This window comes from Pagrus pagrus, assembly GCF_965226575.1.
Source record: "Pagrus pagrus genome assembly, chromosome: 17".
Taxonomy (NCBI): Eukaryota; Metazoa; Chordata; class Actinopteri; order Spariformes; family Sparidae; genus Pagrus; species Pagrus pagrus.
The window spans coordinates 1,380,457-1,399,828 of NC_140201.1; the positions used below are offsets into that span (position 1 = coordinate 1,380,457).

General features: G+C 46.0%; 1 long non-coding RNA gene and 1 pseudogene across 2 annotated transcripts in view; one reads left to right on the forward strand and one right to left on the reverse strand.

The window, feature by feature from the left end:
• Positions 1-19,372, reverse strand: part of LOC311273243 (glutamate receptor ionotropic, kainate 5-like) — a 158,461-nt pseudogene that overhangs the window by 53,800 nt on the left and 85,289 nt on the right. The gene's annotated exons all lie outside the window — the stretch shown is intronic.
• Positions 16,002-18,930, forward strand: LOC311272364. The gene is made up of 2 exons (XR_014624555.1): positions 16,002-17,229; positions 17,557-18,930. It is a non-coding gene; the product is annotated as an uncharacterized lncRNA (long non-coding RNA).

Here is a 19,372-nt window from a genome sequence, read left to right on the forward strand (position 1 = left end):
GAATTTAGTTTTAGAAATTATGTGTTTTGGCCGTTATTTAAAAGTAGTGACAGCAAATGGAGTGAAAGAAAGAGTGAGGTGACATTTAACAGAGCTACAGGTCAGATGTGAACCCTGAGAGGCGAGGACACAGCCGCTGTACACGGGGAGCATGGCTGACCAACTGAGCTGCTGGGGGCGCCTGACAACATCAGATTGTTTTTTTTATTATTTACATTTTTATTTGAAAGTACATCTGAGGAGTGACAATAAACCGGACGACATGCAGCAAACGGCTACAGGATATAATCGAACCCCCGACTAGTGTGGCGAGGACACAGCCTCTGTACACGGGCCACATGCTCTGCAAACTGAACAACAATAGATTTATTTAATATTTTATTTTGGCCTTTTTCGTGGCTTCATCTGAAGAGTGGCAGGAAACGGGATGAGAAAGAGCAGCAAAGGGCTTCAGGTCAAGGACACAGCCTCTGTACAACGGCAACACAGACTCACATTGAAGACAAAACCTATATATCTCTGTGTAAATGTCACTTTTCTTTTTCTTCTATCCCTTTTTTACTACGCTCGTTCATCCTTTTGCGATTGTGTCTGACACAAATAATTAAAAACAAAATCTTCATCTTGTTATTTTCATTAAAACGACTGTTAAGACACAGGTTGTTTATGTTTACATACATATAAACTGTGCTTGTGTTAAAGTTTGCTGGCTCAGTGTTGATGTAGTCTGAGAGAAAGCAGCAGAGACAGAGAGAGACAACATGAGCTGGAGAAGATTAGAGAACAGGAGGAGAAACAGACGAGACGTGAGGACGAGAGGGAGACAGAAACTGTGAGGAGACGGAGACAGGAAGGAAAATAAACAGCAACGACAAGAGACGGAGAGACGGAGACGGAGAGACAGACGGAGGGCTGAGAGGAAGCCTGAAAGAAAACATTAGAGAACAAAAGTGTGTGAGATCAAGAGACTATCACATGTTGCAGGGAGAGAGAGAGATTTAAAATGGCTGAGCGAGGGAGCATGACGAAACAAGTCCAAATCTTCAAAGTAGATTAAAGCAACTGAAGCGAGATTTTTTCATTAGCGCATGTTAGTATGTGAATATGTGTGTGTGTGTGTGTGTGTGTGTGTGTGTTTTGCATGTTTGCATTCAACAACACAGCGAGCGGCGAGCCCCGATAAAACATCTACCACTGCTCACTCCCATCATGCAACTGCCTCCTCGCTTCGTCTCTGCGTGGACGGTCGTGTTCCTCCAACCTCCAACAACAACACGTCCCTGATTTGTTTAACCCGCCCTGCGCTAAATGTTTATCGCTGCCCTGCCAATGAGGCGTCCCACATGAATTTAAATGAGATTCCCGAATGGAATTTAAATTGGCTCTAGTCGTTCGGGACGAGCTCGGCGGCGGAGGGAGCGAGACGCAAACCGCCGAGAGATGAAGAGTGGAAGATAAAAGCCTCGGATGGAAGAGGAGGAGGAGGAGGAGGAGGACAGAGTGTTTCTGTTATAAGTAAAACAGATGGTGAGGATAATGAAGAACATTTTGTAAGATAGATGACTGATAGGTCTAATACATACTGATTATTATCTGTCACCATGATGAGTGTTTCCAGGCAAAGTGTTTCGTCTTCCCAGAGGATGAACGTGAGAGCTGACTGTTGGTAAATGGAAGTCTTAATCACAAGAAAGAGGCAAAGATAATTACATCAGCTCTTCTTCTCCATCCAAGTTGTAACTTACACAAACAGTTCACCCTTGAATGAGCATTTCAGTCATCGTCTCCTCCTCCATGCTGACGGAAAGTCAAGTGAAGTTTCCTGGTCCACAAAACATTCTCCTAAACAACTGAAGTAGCTGGAGACTTGATTTAAAACGGGAAAAACTACCAAAATAAATAAATTAAACCTCGAAACTTCATTAAAACTTTGCCAAATTAGCTGTTAGCACTTCCTGTTTGCAGTGTAACTGTGCATGTACAGCCGACTATCACTGCATCACTTAGATACTGAAGAAAACTTAAAAACATGATTTTTCTAAGGCAAGTTCTGCACATAGAAGGATTTTTAAGGATTTCTCAGTGGATATATGGAGTCACCATCTCCTCCTCCGTGCTGATATAAAGTCAGGTGAAGTTTCGTCGTCCACAAAACATTTCTGGAGCTTCACAGTGAAACAGAGTTGCAAAGTGTCTCCATACAGCTCGTCTGCTGTAATCCAGGTCTCCAGAAGTCAAGAGACGTTATTTACACCCTCAATGTTCGGTCGAGCTCGTGCACCCACTTCAGTGAAGACTTATGAGAAATAATGTCTTTTCAAATCAATTCAGGATCTCAGGGCTCCTGAAGTTGAGCTGTAATATTTTTATATACGTTTTAAATCAGGTCTCCAGCTGCTTCAGTCGTTTGGGAGAATGCTGCTTTACTGTGAAGCTCCTGAAATGTTCTGTGGACGACGCTTCTCCCAATCAGACGAGTCTGTTTTGTGAGACTCTCCACATGTTTGTGCTGGTAACCAAAGAAAACCCTGATTTTAAATGTGTCTGTGTTCGGCTCTCAGTCCTGCAGCAGCTTCTACTTGAATCTCTTTAGTTTCTCTGTCGCGTCCAGCTTTATTTCTCTGTCATTGTGCTCTCTTGTTGTCGTGTTCAGGTCCTGCTGGTGAAAACACAACATTTACTGAGTTTGCTGCTTCGCAATAAAAGCTTTTAAATGTCAAAATAATGGAGTTATCTTATCACATCTATAGGAAATGAATCGTGCAATTGTTCTCAGCAATTATTTGATAATACTGCAGGAAGAGTATTTACAGCTGCTACTGGTCACAGCCACGGATCAGCCTGCTGCTTTTAAATGTCATCGACTCGAGACGACAGAAGTGTGCCCCTCGTTAAAGACACACCTTGAAGCAGGTGGCCCTGTTGTAATGGAAAAACACATCTCTGACGCGCCGAGTCAAACCGAGTCAAGCCGAGTCAAGCCGAGGAGCTCCAGTGATAAATGCAGCCTAAATAAAAAGATAGAAAGTCTTCCCTCAACTTTCAGCTTCCTTCTTAGCCCACCGAGTGTGCAAACCTGCAAAACTGCACTTGAAAATATAATTTATTTGAAAAGCCAGAAGAAAATATCCTTGGAGCAGTTAAACCTGCAAACCAACCAACAGCCACAGCAACAGAGAGAAGGAATTAAACTGAGAACTGAGATGGAAAAGAAGACATCAAGAGAGCACGACAAACAAAGAGAGAAAGACTGATGAAGAGGGTGAAGCAGAGCTGGAGACAGGCGGGCGGCTCAGTGACGAGTGAAGAAAGAAGGAATATGAAGGCAACAGTGTGAGTGACAGGAAACTGGGCAGAAAGAGACGTGATGGTGAGCCGAGACAGGAAATGAGAAATGGCTGCAGGCAGAAATAAACAAATGATGATAACAATTAATTAGGGTCTTTCCTGCAGGAAGTGCTATCATGTCAGCTAGCAAACAGAGCCGGCGGGACCCCGCTGATACCAACCGCCACCGCAGTTCACTGCAGCAGCAGCAGCAGCAGCAGCAGCAGCGGCAGCTCGGGGCTAATCACAGCCTCAACTCTATTAACTGCTTTCAATCCCATCTCATTTTACATTGGAGGCATTTAGCTGACACTCATTCGCTGCGACTTACAGCGAGTGCAGCAGAGCAGGAGGCTTTAACGTCCCGGTTCATCAGCTTTACGAGGGAAGACGGCGAGGGGTTGCACGAGAGGCGACCGCAGACCAAACAAACACTCCTGAGGACGCGAGATGAGATTTAGAGACGATGAAGAGGAGACTTCTGAGAGGCGTTAGGAAACAGGACAGTCATGGACCTCATGGAGCGGCTTCTCCAGAGAAGGGATGTCTGGGAATTTGATAAAGTCTCAGGTTAATGGAGAGTTTACCCAGATTACAACAAACCAGATGAGACTTGAGGAGAAGTTTGTGGACCAGCAGAGCAGGGTGACTCTCTGAGGGAGCTACAAGTCTTGTAGTCGTGTTGTTTTGTCTTTCTGTGCTGTTGGATTTGTTCACATGTTGAAGTTTTCATGGAGCAGGAGATCGTCTCTGAATAGAGAGAGTTTGTTTTCCCGCCTGTCCAGAACAGGAGTAATAATGGATGAACTAAATGCCCAAAAGACGTCTTATAACATCAACAAAGAGCCAGAATAAAAGACGTGTTTTCAACCTTCATCCTCACAGGACAAAATCAAAGTTTTAACGTCATTTTCAACATCTTCTCAACTCTTCAACTTGAGATGACCAAAAGAAAACTTCTGCTGTTTTCCTGACAGCCAGATTTTACTCCATGCAGCACCAGTTACAGGACCTCCACCTTCATGGAGCCAACACCCCAAACCTGAACATGGTGTTGAATGAAGCTGACAGATGGCTCCCCTGTAACGAGGTTGGCGCTGGAGTTTCAATTTCACCCTGTAGTTTTGGCTCCGCTTCATAAAAACTTTAATTTTGTACCACAGGAAACATACAAAAGCCTACAAACCCTTGTTTGTGTGTGATAAGACACCAGTGGCTGACTTTCAGATTAAATACATAATTCATGGAGTTTAGTGTTCCCGACACAGCGCTGCTTGTTTTTAGGAAATGGTGATAAAATGTTTAAATAATGGAAAGAGCGCCGTATATCTGGGACATCACGTCGATTCATCCGTCCTGCAGCTGCAGCCTCACAATGCTCTACATAAACATCACACACTTTGTGTTTGTGCTCTCAGAGCTCCCGGTCAACAGAAATCCCTGAAGAAGAGCAGCTTTAGTGGTTTAACTCTGCAGGACAAAAGGATCTCCAGCATTTCAGCCTGAACTGAAGCCGCTCCGGTCAACACGAGCACATTTTTCAACACAAAAGGTTAGAAAACACGCCTTTTAATCTTCAAACACCCGAGCGATCCCTCTGCAGCTTCACCACCACGGCGCTGCTTTAAAGGTTATACCGTGAATTTGACTTCCCTGCTTCATGTCTGATTGCAGGTCAGAAAAAAAAGGGGAACATCTGAGCTCGCTGTGAGCTTTTCTGATGTGAGGGATGATATCTCCTCCACCTCTTTTCAGATGCAATAAAAAGGGAAAAAAGGCTGCAACCCAACAAAAGAGGAGCGCTCCGGATAAAGCACTTTGTCTGTCGGGTAATGGCCCTTAATGCTCACCTAAATATAGGATATTAGCTTTCTCTCCCTTCAGGGGATAAGGAGATTTTGTTTTGCAGCGGCGGCATCATGAAGCGCAGAGTGTTGCTGACTCAAACCACTATAATGACATGGTAATCCGCTCATTTAGCCGCTGACACACGACACATTTCTGCCTCCAAAAACAGCAGGAGGCCGCGGGGAGGGAGGAGGGAGGAGGGTTCGATTCCTGCACTGAACGTCTGTCTGCTAAAGAAAAAATAAAATGAAATAAAAGCGCCGCTCTGCGGTAAAGACAACGTCAGGACACAGCACAGCGCAAAACAAGAGCGACAGAGTAAAGAAAATGGATTTCACAGCAAAGAAACATTTGTTTTAATTTTTTTAATCCAGACAGTTCAAAGTCTGTTGAAGAGTTCGTCTCACTGTGGTTTTATTACATTTTTTCTGAAGAGCGTCGGTTACATCTTCAGTCACCTTCAGTAACAAGTAACGGAGCTCAAACGGCGTCTTTTATGTGACGAATAGATCTTAAGAGGTTTATAAAAGAAGAAATAGATGTTAGAGACCAGAACGTTCAAAGAGTTTTTCCATCGAGGCAGCAATTACTTTACAAGTTGTCACGAGAAATGTTTTAACGTTCAGTTACCTGAAGAGCATCAAAATAGTCAAAATGTTCAACTTCCCAGTGTTTTCTTGGCCCGACGCTGAACCTTCACCAGTCCAGATGAAATATGTGTTGTTAACTCACAACAAACAACAAAATTTGACATAAACTCCAAGTTCAAATTAGATAAACACTGAAAATAAACACTGAACACATGTTTTCAGTCACCTGGCAACAAAAAAGCAATTTTGTGACCTCAGCTTCGCGCAGCCGGAGACTAACAGGAGCATTAACTCATTATCGCTCCATATTTCCTTATTAACTCAAACTGTGCATATAAAATAGTCAAAAACAAGAGCAGAGGCGGAAAAACAGACTATTAAAAGAACAAAAAACCGAAAACTGTATAAACTTGCATCATTTCCAAGTTTAGGGCTTTAAAAAAAAACTGTAACAAACTATATATTACTGGATTTGAATTCTCTCTGGCTACATGACGCGTCAGTCATCCAGAACTGGACTAAGTGGGTCACTTTCCCACATGATCACTCAGTGGTTGTAGGCTCAGGGCGGGCCTAGACAAGATGCACACACTAATAAAAGTGTTTGTTTACCTCAAATATCAGCTGGTAGCAACTAAAGACTTCTATAAAGCGTCTTGGAAAAAACAAACAGAAGTGAACTGAAGCATGAAATAATGTGTTTACTTTATGCTCATTACAATAAAAGCATCCCTGATCTTTGCTGAAGTCTTCAGGAGCCTGAGCTTCACCCTCAGTGGAGCCTGCACGACACCAGAACGCCCACCGCTCACGTCGACCACCTTCCTGTGACTCTGTTATTTATTATAAGAACATAACACTTCCCTCGCTGCACAAAATGATCTTTTCGACATTGCAAATTATTTATACAAGTTGGTTGCATCATCAAATCCTTCCTGTCTGCACGCAGACGTTACGTCATTGGACAGACACCAATCCTCAGTCCACCTTGTTCTGAGGAACTTTCCCTCAGACTCACCAGAAAGTCTTTTTAATATTTTAATATCTTTTCAATCTGAGCGTCTGCTGCCCTCAGGTTTCAAGGAAAGGCTTTTCAAAACGTGTGGAGCCACATCTGTTTTACCGTCCTCAATATTCAGCCTGAACAGAAGTTAACGCTGCAGTAATCTCTGCTGTGACACATTTTATCCTCCACGAGTCCTTGATTCAGCTGCTCGTCGCAGGAGAGACAGAAAATCGATGTTGTGGCTTGTGAACCGCGGAGGGACATGTTGTGTTACGCTACTGCTAATTCTCAGATCACAATTTATAAACATATAGATCCTAATCTCACACAAATGTTCAGCGTTTTCAGAATATTTTGTGGGAATTTTGATGTTTTCCAGATCTTCTCCTTTCCAGGATGCAAAAAAAATAATTAATTCTGGATCTGCACGGTGGTTTCATGCCGAACAGGTCCTGTCATTGTGTTCAGGATCTGTGTCTCCACACCAGAGTCAGCAGCAGCAGCGAATTCATTCAACCTTCAGAATTAATTCAGTCCTGAACCGCGAGCCAACGAACGCACAATGAACATATGTAATTAGTCATTTAGACCCACGTTTGCGTTAAATTACCTTAACATGCCTCCGTATGTTCACAGTTCATTCACACTTATGAATAAAAACAGGAGTGAATAGAGGACTGGCTGGGAGGTTGTATGCAAATGATCTGAGTCATCGCAGGCTGAGTTTATCGACGTCTGTACAGCTGCTGAGGAGGGACGACTGAAGACAGATGAGGCGCGAGGACGTGCTGCAGCGAGACAAGAAGGTGAAGAACAGATGGAGGCTGATGGGAGGAAGAACACCGAAGAGTTCAGCTTCCCGCCGTGCGATGGCATTTATCTGTTTTCTGGGAGAAGAAGAAAACATTATCTAAAGCTCATTGCTCAGCGGCAGAAGAAAAGCAGAGGAATCCGTCTTGGTGGCACCGGGCGGCGAGACGTTTATCGACAAGCCAAAGAGTTTCACGGCACATTATTCATCAGATAATTTAGAAACAGCAGTGGGAGGTATCGACAGAGGAGACGGCCAGACGCCAGCAAAACAACACATGAAGAACAGGGAAAGATCCTCTGAGATGTTAAACTTCAGCAGTTTAATTTCTTCAGCGACTCTGAACCTGACAGACGGAGGTGAGGGATGAAATATTCACCGTGCTCGTCAGTAATTTAAGTAATTGTTCCAGCTGACAGTCTGTGATCAACATGAACGTTCAGCCAAACAGAGACAAAACCTCCTCACATGGAGCAGGAGGGCTGAACAGGAGGCGAAGATTCAGTGTGAGACGACTCAGAGTCACAAATCAAACTGAGCGAACACGAGACATGAAACTAATAAAGCCGTCGTTTATCAGTTACATAACAAACGTCCTGTCCAGCGATCGAGAACTTATATTTGTCTGCAGGTGGATGTGAGTGAAGAGGCCCGAGAAGGGAGCCGTGAGGGACTAACCCTCAATAATCCTGTATTTTATGACCAAATTAGTATTTTTTAGGAACCGAGCAGTGTCGGGAACATGGACCTTATACTGAATCAATCAAGACAACAGGTAAAGGTAAATCTGCATGAGCAGAACAACAACAGGAGCAGATCAGAAAACGTCTCATCATCACAAATAAGGGATGAATATTAGAAAATAAAGCTCAGAGCTCTTTTTTCAGTCGTCACAGATGAGAGTAGGAAATTAAATTCTCAACTCAGCAGGAGAAAACGCCGAGCTCACAGTCGCTGTCAGTGTTTCGTGACTGCGTGTACGTTCAGTCACACTGATGTGAAACTCCTCGTCTCCGCGTCCGACATCACATCCAATAATCTGCAGTCGTCACCGTGAGACAAAGACACCGAAGAGACACTGAAACCACTCTGCATCACTTAAAATGTCAAGTGGAATAAACCTGCTGACATTTTCTCTCAGTGCAGCTCGAGCAGAGACTCAAACTCGACAGGACGCGGACCGAACGACCTCCATCTGCCCTCATATACCAGAGGCGCGTCAGGGTCCACTCACATGTTAATACAGAGATGGATCCAGGTGTGTAAATCATGTGGATACGAGGCGTCGGTATAAAACACTGTCAGGTAATTTCAGTAGAAGCAGGAGTGAGGGAGAAACATGCTCCTGTGGGTGATGGATGACTGATGAAAGGATGGAGGGGTGAAAGAAGAGGCGGAGGTTCTGGTTCAGGTTCAGGTTGAGACTTCTGAAGGTGGTCAGTGCTGATGGAAATCACTGCTGACAGATGAGCTCTGTGGTCTGCAGTCAACATGAACACTGAACAATGCTCGCGTCATCCTCGCTGCCATTTTGCTTCTGTGAGCTTTAAAATCTGAAACACTTACGAAGACAGTATTTGGATACACGACTGTACACGCTTCATGTATTTTTTATTCAAGCGAGGCCCGAAATTCAGGAGAAGAGTGAGAAAATGGAAAATGAATCCTGACTTGTTCTTTACCTGGAGCGAAAACACTTCTGCTGCGAGCCTCACGAGAACTAATCACACTAAATATCTCCTTCAAAGATCGGAAGAATCCACCTGATACCAGCTGGAGATGCTTCACGGTGATGTCTGTTAGTAAAGCTTTGTACTCTATTCACCACTTTTGGTCTAAAGATGTCTGTAATTTTATAATCCATGTTTAATCTCAGACCAGAAATCTGCTCTTGAGCAGCAAACTCTCTGAGATATTTGACTCGATGGCTTTTTATGTTTGCACCTTCAGAAAAGAAATATTCTACGTTTCCTGTGCATCATTTTCTACACATTCACTCCAACATCATCCAGAAATGTTTTTACTAATTGCTGTTGAGAATTCAATGTAAAATATGTACAAAAATGCAGCGAGTTACTTTACTCACTACTACTAGTTTCTTCCGGATGATGCAGGATCAAGGCTGGAGGTGAGACGGTGCAGCAGCAGAGGGGTGGAGGAGGAGATGGATGAAGGGATGAGTGGAGGGCAGCTGCAGCAGTGTGAAGGTGACAGGTTGACCCCTGGGTCTCCTCTGCACCCACCAGAGTCACCGCCGCCAGGGTGAAAGCTCCGGAGGAGAGCCAGCGAGGGAGACAACAAACTCCACTGTCAGCAATTATGGAGGAGGAGGAGGAGGAGGAGGAGGAGGAGGAGGAGGATGGAGCGAAGAGATATGGAGAGAGAGGGGGGATGAATTTAGTGTCAATTAGAGAGGAGAGGGAGAGATGTGTGGAGGTGTGGACGGATTTATAGTATGAGAGGAGGAGGAGGAGGAGGAGGAGGAGGAGGAGGAGGAGTGTAGATGAGAGAGGAAGGTCAGAGGAAATAAAAGAGGAAAATAAGCGAAGGAGGGAAAATGAAGGAATCGATGAAATGAGACTTTGTTACAGTAGAGAGCAGATATTACACCAGCACTCGTCTGAGCATAACATTTAATAACGAGCGCTGAGCTTCAAAAAGCCACAAAACTGTTGAACAAAAGCCAAAAAAAGTATTAAAGGATCATCACGCTTCATTTACAGCGTGCAGCTATTTTTAACAGTCTGACCCGTCGTCAGCGTTCAGTGTCGACACGATGGCAGATTTCATCAGAACAGAAGACGACAAAGCAAAAAACAAACGAGCATTTCCTGGAAGTGTATGTAAAATGATCTCTGAGCTCCTGCAACAGTCGAACCTCAGAGAGACGGGGCGGGAACAAAGAGTGCGTCTCTGACTATGAAACCACTCGTTGGCTGCTGCAGGTCGCAGGGCGGCGCAGAAGCTCACGAGTAGTTTCTGTAGTTTCTATCAGACAAACAGGAGGAACGAGTGCATTTGTCGGGACTATTTTCAGCGGCGGATTAATCCACATGTGCTGTAGTGAGTGTTTGTGGCAGCAGGACTGTGTGAGTCAACATGAACTGCAGTGTGTGTTTGTGGTGTGATTACAACCAGCTGTGAGACACACACGTTATCAGTGGACACAGTCACTGTTGCTTTTTGTGTTTTCATTAAAATATGTTGATAGTAATTAATAAAACATACAGACTATCATCAGACGACAGCGAGTGCGTTTATGTTTTATGAATGGAATTAAACTCTTACATAATTCAGTTTTGATGAGGAGAGAAAAAAAAGCGTCAGACAAGCAAATGTGAGCTGTGTGGTTTCATTATGTGAGAGCACATGGTCCAATGTCACAGCCCGACCTTCAGCAAACACTATGAGGAGAGAGGGGGCGTCGGGGGAGGACGGGGAGACGGTACAGATAACAGAGAGGACTGAAGTGATGGACAAAGAGAGAGACTTCATCAGGTCGAGACGCAGACGTGTGGATGAAGCGGCGACAGCGTCGTGATACGACTTCATCCAACGACTGAAACGCAGACAAAGCTGCTGTGAAGCTCGTGTCCACGGCCGAGTGCGTCGAGGACGAGAGACGAGCATTGTTTCAGAAGAGCCTCCACAAAACACGGTTTCTTTAATAACCGCAGAGAAAAACACAATCCTTCTGTGTAGAGCTCCACTAATTAACACTTCTTTTAAAAATATTAATAATAAATCAAACGTCTGTGTAATGTGAGAGGAGCCGCTCACAACACGAACACTGATCATCAGGCTGTTCTGTATCCGAGCCGGACGAACTCAAAGTTGGTACGTTTCCAGCTCTGCAGCAGAGACGGAGACAGAGGGAGAGAGGGAAGGTTGGCTGAGGACAAAAAGACTGAAGCAAGAGAAGAGACGAGACACAGAGAGTGAAGAGGAGGATGAGAAGACGAAGAGCAGCAGGTCTGTCTGCAGTCACGTCCTCCTGTGACTTCAGCTCCTCTACAGGCCGACACCAACAGAGAGGAGAGGAGAGCAAACCTCTGGAGGAAACACCAGCAGCTCCCTCACTGAGGAGGAGGAGGAGGAGGAGGAAGAGGAGGAGGAGGAGGAGGAAGAGGAAGAGGAGGAGGATCTGTTGGTCCAGGTGTGAAGACGTGAGGACTTCCTGACTCTTCATCAGTGGAGACTTTGAATCCTGAGCTCTAAGAATCGGCCACTTTAATATTATTTTGTGCAAAAGTAAATAGCAGAGTATCGATTAATATCAGACGATGAAAGACAGAAACAGAGCACACGTGGAAGACGTTTCAAACATCCAACCTCAGGTGGTCACTGTGGTCATGATGACCATTGTGGTCACATCCCTCCATCACAGGCTGAAGTCCTCGCTGTCGACTTCCTGAAGCTTTATCTTTATCTCCGGACCTACAGCAACACTGCAGCGACCGGCACTGAGGTGGGCGGGACTTTGGATCGGCCATTTCTCGGTTAGCAACTGCACGGGAGGCCCGTCAAGCTTTCAGAACGCAAACCTCGAATCGAATCGTCACAGTTTGGAGGTGTTTTACTGTCAGATATGGACGAATAACAAAGACATCTGGATAATAATATTTGAGTGTTGCAGCTGTGTACTGTAGTTGTCCTGCTGGCTCAGGGTCATTTAGATTCACTATCGATGGTCCAAAACTTCAGAAATCAGTTCAGGAAAGTCTGAAATTGTGAAACATGAGACGCATTGAGACGAGGAATTTCTTAATTTCCTGAAACTGATGAAAAACAGGCTCGAGAGGTGTCAGACAAAGATAGAAAACCTTGAAGCGAGGCTGAAAGAGTCCTGATGATTTCCCTGCGACGTTTGGACCAAAACATAAAAGCTGAGATTCTGTTTTCACTTTGACATTCTGAAGCTTCTCGATTTGGAAATGTAATTTTGGATTACAGACTTTAATACGACAGAATAATTTGAGTCTGAAATGAGAAGAACAGAAACGTGAAGGTCAGAACAACTGGAGTTCTGAAGGGTCACAGACAGACGAAGGTCCGGCTTCACAGAACTTTTCCTTCATGCTGGCAGATGTTAGTTAACTACGACGTGTAGAAGACTGATGTCATTAATATGAGCTCGTCACGGTGACAAATGTCTTGACAGCAGCTGTGTGAAACTGATCAGGACGCCTCGTTTAGAGGTTTTCCAGACGCATCCAGCCGGCGGGAGACGCCGGGTCGGCCCAGAACAAACTGAGAAGAGGACTTCATGCATCCCGTGTGTCCTGGAGAAGCAGGTGTGTTACCTGCTCTGTCTGCCTCCACCGTCACCTCAGATATGAACAGATGATTTCCTCCACGTCTTCAGGCGCAGCACTGTGCAGGTTTTATCCCAGACCCACTGCAGCATTTACATGCTGACGGCGTCCTGGCAGATTCATTAGCTGTCTCATAAATATTGATTTACTGTCTATTAAGCATTTATAAACCCCTAAATAAATATTGGATTAATGTAAGGTTAAACAAGACACCACATCAGCACAAATCATCCTCTCTCCGTCTCCTCCGTCCTCGTTCAGCCTTTTTTTAACCCACATTTGATGACGTGATTGACAGCTCGCCTCTCTCTGCCCTCCGGCCCGTCTGACCTCCGCCAGCCTGTCAGCCGCGAGTCGTAAAAAGGCCAACGAGTCGAGCGGAGTGTTAATCAGACCGGCGCTAAAATTAAAACACGAGCTGCTGACAGGATCTTCCCGCCGTCTCTGGGAGGCGTCGAAGCCGAACGCCCGAACCTTCGACTCCAGTCCGTCGCCGTCGCTCTCCGTCGCCGTCTCAGCTCCTGTTTATTGTTTATTCTCCCTCCGCTGGTCTGACCTGGCTCTCCGTTTGTCTCTCCTCCGATAAAAACCTGCCGTCTGCTCGTGTTAGCGGTTAAAGCTGCCTGAGGAAAACCTTCCTCCACGTTGAACCCGGAGGTAACGGCCTGAACTTTGAGGACTTTAGCGTGACGCCGCCTCTCAGCCTCCATTCTGCTGTGAGGAAGCTGTGGTCCTCCTCCTCCTCCTCCTCCTCCTCCTCCTCCTGCACTGCTTTGTTTCCGTGGCAACACATCCTCGACACTCGCTGTGTGGATGTGACTGTCGGGCCGACGCTGAGGGGACGTGCAGGGCTTTCTGGAGCCATGACTCAGGTTACCCAGACTCTTTATGTTCCCATGATGCTCTCATGATCTGTGTCGAGGCCGGATTTTCTCTGCATGTTGTGTTTGGATTTGACTTAATTCTGTAAACATGATGAATCAACATGTGAGTGGTTCTGAAGCTGTGGACTGATCCTCCGCTGCAGGAACCGGAGAGACGCTGTGGACGGAGCAGCGTGACGGAAATACGTGCCGGGTCAGCGAGATACGACTGGAACCAAACACTCAGAGACAAGCTGTTTTTTCACTGCTGACAGCCTGATACTGATACTTAGAAGTAGAAGTAGCCTACAGCTTCTTTACTCCAGTAAAAGTAAGAGTACAGGCTCTGACATGTACTCAGAGTATCAGAGTAAAAGTCTCCCTCTGAAGGACATTTGTGGTCAAAGCTAACTGAATAACAAATAACAATAATCCATAATTCACCTTAAATGCATCAAACTAAAGTAACGAGGCTGTTTTGAAGCTGTGAGGACGAGAAAGCAGATGTTTGTGTTCAGATGTAGAGAGGGAAAGTCTCAGAGGTACTCAGGTACAGTACAGACACCTGAAACATGGACTGAAGGACAGTAATGAAGTACTTGTACTCCTCCACTTCACCGGCTCAGTCGGATGAAGGACGAGTTTAGAGGATCACTCAAGAAAGAAAATTACAACAACAGCGACGACAAAAACCCTGAGCACCAGTCAGAGTGAAACAGTGACGTTACAGAATAAAACCTGCAGCATCTTTCTCACCTCCAGCTCTGGATTTGTAAATCAATAAAGGAAGTCGACTCCCGCACACATCGAGTGTTTCAGAGCCGTCTTATCTGCGGATGTCACGCTCCACGAAAACTTCATATATTCGTGTGAAAGGCAGAATAAAAAATAAAGTACGGCAGCTGCTGCTCGGGGTGAAAACCTTCCTCGTGTACTAACAGACTGGATGGAGGTGAGACCTCCTCAGAAACTGCAGAGATCTGGTTACATCCAAGTAAACATGAGGTGTATGAACATCTGGAGAGGATGTTTGCAGTTCTCCTGCATTCTGGGAATCCTGACAAGACTACAAAGATGGTGGACGCACGACAACTGCTTGAGTAAAGTCGTTAGCCTCACAGTGAAATGTCCGGCAGGTTCAGCGCTGAATGTTTAAGTTAAACTCAGGATAATCAGGCAGGAAGTGGAGCCCAGCGTGGCTTTAAAAAGCCTCCTGCCGGATCACAAACAGCTTCCTCCTCCGCTCTGTATTTCATTCCCTGTCTCGTTAACTCCGCTGAAGGATGAAGATGAAGACGGATGGACGAGCTGGAGAGGAAGAGGTGGATACAGGGAGAAAATGAAGAGCGATGGAGGAGCGGACGCTGTCATTTCTGCACAAACAGGCAGCAAAGTGAAATCACAACCGGCTGCAACGGCTTGAAGAGATGAGGAAGTGTTTTTAAATGACAAAGAGCAGAAAGTGTGAACGAGAAGAGGCTCGATGAGGAGCAGCAGGTAGCAGCAGGTAGCAGCAGCAGGTAGCTGGTGTCACTGCAAGATGAATCTCTAACAATGAACGATGAGAAGTGAAGAAGAGTGACGAGATGAACTCTGATGATTAACTTTTGTCACTTTTGATGAATAAATGAAATTAAAGTGAAGAACGTCTCAAAACATCCACAGGAGTCGGCTCCGTCTTCCTCTCCTCCTTTTGTTGTCGTCAAACTCTTTTCAATCAGAGAAATTAAAAACCAGACGAAGGAAGCGAGCGGGACATAAAACGCCGCGGGGGGCGGAGTCGAGCGGCGCGGCGGCGTGATCGCGCCGTGTTAGCAGGTTGTGTTAGCATCCTCTGCTGCTCCGCTGTCGGACATTAAATATTTACAGGGCAGCGCTAATTAGAGGAGGCACAGAGGGTGCACACACACACACACACACACACAGTCAACCAAACCCTTCATTCATACTCGTACGAGGACTCACAGAAAACCTTGCATACAGTCAAGCACAAACAGTCACACACACACACACACACTCACACACACACTGTGTCCACTGAGGCTCTGAATGATTCCTGTTTGATGAGAGCAGCAGACAGAACAGCTGCTGAACTTCATCGCTGCTGAAATCAGCCGTAATATTATGAGTCAGAATAACAACAGAGCGTTTTCTCCACCAGCGCGTCCGTCCGCTTTATATTTCATTGTTACAGACAACAAAGATCCTTCACTCGTGGAGTCAAACCTCCTCTCAGCAGCTTCGAGTCCGAGTCGTCGTCACACTGCAGAGACAAATCCATCGAGTCTCAGTGAAGAGAGGCTCGCTGAGAGAAGGCCGATCACCTGCCGGTGTTTTATTTACTGTGTTTCTCGATTAGCAGCGCTCTGAGTCGTAGCAGGCATGAGGAGAGGTGACGGTGCAGATCTGAAGTCAGATCTAGCATGCGGAGGGAGCCAGTGCAGTGAAACAGGGACGAGATAACATGATCACATTTCTAGTTGTGTTCAGTTTTCTAGCAGCAGAGAAGAGAAGCGAGTGCTTCAGAGACGACTCTCAGCCGTGCTTCGTTGTTTCCTGTTCAACACTTCAGTGGACGTTAATTTGCCTCCAGTTTCCACCTCCTTCCATTAACGTCCTGCAGGAATTGCTCTGCCTCTAAACGCCTCCCTGCTCGGTGCGAGCACACCTGCTGATTGTGGAGCGACTTCACTTCCAGCAGGCAGCAGGTGGCAGGACGGAGGTGTGCTACCTGACAATGCCGCTAAAGAATGGAAGATTAAAAATAGATCTCCATTTCAGCGCGAGCTTTAGAATAATATCCTGCGTACAGCCTGCGCACCGTGTAGAAAAGGGTCACAGTCATTATGTGCACAGGAGTCTGAACTCCCCGAGCTGTCAGCACAGTTACAGTGAGAAACAGGAGCGGAGGGGGAGGACTTGTCAGCCAAAAGTGGCGGTGCTAACGTTAATGCTCGGAGACGGGAGGGAGGCAGATAAAACAGACGTGTCAATCGGGAGACGTCCTCCGTTAATCACACGTGTCAGTGAGGAGAAGAGGCTGCCATTTCCCACACTGCACTGCAGCAGCTCCGATGGGACCGCCGTGATTACCGTCCTCCATTTGATTGCCACTCGCTCTGAGTCAGCCGGCGATGAAGAGTCTTATCTGCTAACAGCCGCGGAATCACCCTTTAATTAACCCATAATGAATGAAAGCTCGGCGTTAACAAACAGCAGAAAGTTATTAATCCAGATGTGACAGTCGGAGGAGTCTCAGTTTGCTGCTGCTGAACTGTGCGTGAACTTTAAACTCTGCTGAGGATGGAGACGAGCTGCCGCTTCAATCCACCTGCAGCCAGAGACACTTTGTTCTGCTGCAGAGCGACTTTCTGCAGCTAATTAAGAGAGACGGATACGTGAAGTCAACCCGAGCTTCACTTTGTATCTGAGGGGATATAAACCGTCATGATCCTGCAGCTGTGTGCACGCATGAGTTTTTCCAACATTCAACATTTGAAGGAAACCAAAGTGCTTCTCACTCTAAAGTTAGCACTGAATCCCACTATAACCTTCATTTCTGTTAAGTTTGTGTCCAACAGGACAACTTTATAAATATTTGAGTATCCATATATTCTGGTTTTTAATGCGGGAGAAGCAGGAGGATGTATGCATGTACAGTAGCCGTTGTATGTTGAACAATGTCAGACACACATTAGAGACGTTTTAACACCTGTGTGGAGGTACAGTAGCCTCACACCTGTTTTCACCTTTAACAGTGTGTGTCATGATTTTTGGTGGATTTTCTGTGTTTCAGAGGTGAAGCAGAGGCCAGGCGTGTCTGTCCGGTGACGGGGTGGAGCACGACACAAACACCTGCAGTGACTCTCCTCATCACTCCCGGTTAAATACCTCGGTCTGCTCTTCGTTTGCTGCCACATTTTTGTCTTTTGACCAAGATGTAACCTGCTTCTCCTCGTTCCTCCCCAGTGTTGGCGTCTCCAGCCTGTCACCCACCAGCCTCCAGCCTCTGAGACTCCCCGAGCCAAAACCACTTCCAGGACCTCGTCTACCAACCGGCGACACCACCACCACCCACCCAGCCACTACAGGAGCCCTCCTCATCCAACATTCAAACCGTCTCAGTGTGTCTGAAACTTAATTCACTCATGAAGCGAGCTTCTTATTCCTGCCAGTTGATTTAAAAGCATAAATAGAAGAATAAGTATTACTCCTTTTTGTTTTGTTGTGTGTGGTGACATCTTCTCTTCCTCATCATTGTTCTGATCGCTGCAGCTCTCCTCCTCCAGAATCTACTTCTCAAGTGTTTTTAATAATAATAATCGTATAAATACGCGTCTTAACAGCCTCCTCTTCACCTCCTCGCTGCTGCTGCAGCTAATCTCCCCTCGCTGCAGCTCAGACATTAATAACTGTGGAGGGAAGGTGAATTGGCAAACGTTTAAGTGGAGAGGCTGAAAAAAGAAGAAGAAAAAATGGAAGAAGAAGAAAAAAAAATTAAAAACCCCCAAAAACGTTCAGACTCCCACGCACACTGATAAAAGTCCCGGCTTCTGCTTTTCTCTCCTGGTGTAATTATCCAAACCAGTCAGATATCACGCTGCTAAATGCCAACTCACTTATTAATCACCCAACACGCACATCATTTAGCCTGCACACACACAGACACACACACACACACACACACACACACACACACACACACACACACACAAACACACACACTTTCAGCTCGTAATGAGACGCTTGCAGAAGCCAAAATTGGTATTAAATCTAAAAATCCCCCCGAAACACATCCTCCTCCTCCTCCTCCCTCTTCATCTCCATTACTTCAGCTCAAACAGCCTCACACTAAGACTTTCATCCACGTTGCCATGGTGACATAAAAACAAATTAATAGTGCGAGAAATCACCCTGATATCCTACAAACCATCTCCACGTCCGTCTCGGCTTTCTCCTTCGCTCGCTCCCCCTGTCCATCTCCATCTCCTCCTCGCTCCCCCACTCCATTTCCCTCCATTATGAAATGACCCATTAAGACGAATCAATCTCTTTGATGTTGTTTGCCTCATCGTGCCGCGCCGCCATCAGCGCAGCAGTAATACCTGAGAGGACGGTCATTAAAGGGGATTATGGGTACAGTGCGAGGCCGCGCTGCAACACTCAAAAAGCCATAATGACGGAGCGGACCGTCCCCGAGGGCGCCGTCACTGCAGCGCCAGCGGTTAATGACGCGGCGTGATGGAGAAGGATTTCACAGACAACTTCATCTGTTTGCTGTGTGTGACAAACACGCACGGGCAGTAACATCTACACTAACGCATGATCATAGGCAACACACAGACACACACATGATGTCCACAGACACACAAAACTAAAGAGTCGTTCATCAGGAGGAGATTTGACCCAACGGGACGAGGTTAAGGGGACATTTCAGATTTGTTAAATCAGGACGGCTGACGTCAGCTGGCAGTCAGGTGTTCACTCCACAAAAAGCTGCACTACTGTACCTAGTTACCCTGAGTACCCTTAAGTTTAACTTCAATACTGAGTCAGTAGTCAGACGGTCCCAACAGAGAATCCACTTGTTGCGGAGGATCAGCTCCTTTGGC